Here is a 1,519-nt window from a genome sequence, read left to right as displayed (position 1 = left end):
AATACAAATTCCCTTACTTACAATAAAAAGACAAAGTCTTATTCTCTCGTACCAAATATCTTAATCTCTAAAATTAACCTTTATTATTGAAATTTTTTTCTTAAGTTTACTACCTATTTTGAAACACAAATATAGTTATCTAAAGTTACCCTCTAATACTAAAGGTCATGTTAAATTTTAAAATATTTTGAAAATATAGCTAATTGAGGACAACTAAAATTAAGTTTCTTTTCTTTAGAAAAAAATTTTCTTTACCCCAAAACATAAATTTTTAAAAGATTAGCACGAAAAAATGAGAAAATAAATGGTGAAAGAAAATTTTTAATACATAAAGGAATGACATACTTGTTGAAGGTTCTGATATTGAAATTTAACTTTGAAATATTGCAGGTGCTAATATGAAAAGCTACATGACTTAAAACATTAAATAACAGATAATATATATATATATAAATTTGCTGAGAAAGAGTTAACTACAAATATATTCAACAAAGTACTAGAAACTAACTACAGTACTAAAATGGTTTCCAATGTAAAAACAATTTCACAGATCTACTGTTCACAATACAACATAGAATTGAAAATAAAGTGTCACACTCTAAAATCAAACAGTCACAACAATAAAGTACAACCAAACATAAAATAAACAAAAATTTAACTAAAGGTTCACCAATCATCACATATTCTTCTTCTTCTACATACAAATTTTGCTGTTGATATGGGGTAAAAACAGGGTGAGTAGGAAACTGAATTGAGTGGTCACCCCTCATGTATCTGACTATCGTATCATCATAAGCAACATCATATTCAAACTTTTGTCTTGTCAAATCATCATTGTGTGCATTTTTGGCCTCCATATTTTCCATTATACTTCTCATTCTCAAGATATCTCCCAGTTAGATAATCATCTGCTCCATAAGTTCCTGGAGAGTAGGAGTACTATAAGTAGTGGTACTTCAAGTAGAAGGAATATCACTAGTTCTACTTCGAGATCTCCATTCAACATGAGACTCATAAGTCTTAATATTGGAATGCCCAATAGGTTCTAGAGCTTCAATTCTCTCCTCATCCGTTCTCTAATCAACTTCTGCCTGCTCACATAATGTGACGATCAAGGCAGGGTGTGCTAAACCACCAGTAGTCTCTCTGAAAGTAATAGAATGAGTGTTTCTATAAACAGTAGAGCCTACATCTATCCTTCTCATATGCTGGATATAGAAGTTTGAGATGGTTCTATCCTTTGTAACCTCACTATAACGATTTATTGGTTTCATTCTACTAGAAATAAAGTAGTGTCGGACCTTAGATACTACATTTAACATAGAAAGATGAAAGTTTACCTTAACATTATTTTTCACTTTCCAAGATCCTCTATCATCAGTAAGAAAAAAAATAACTTCATTTAAGGCCTTATTTGTAGTAGAAAATGATTTATACTGGCGGCATGAAACATAAAAAGAGGAAGTAAACCCATCCAGACCTAGATCTTTATTGGGATCAATATCTTTGAAAGCAAAAA

This window comes from Phalaenopsis equestris, unplaced genomic scaffold (genome assembly GCF_001263595.1).
Source record: "Phalaenopsis equestris unplaced genomic scaffold, ASM126359v1 Scaffold235594, whole genome shotgun sequence".
Classification (NCBI taxonomy): Eukaryota; Viridiplantae; Streptophyta; class Magnoliopsida; order Asparagales; family Orchidaceae; genus Phalaenopsis; species Phalaenopsis equestris.
This window is presented reverse-complemented; position numbering follows the sequence as displayed.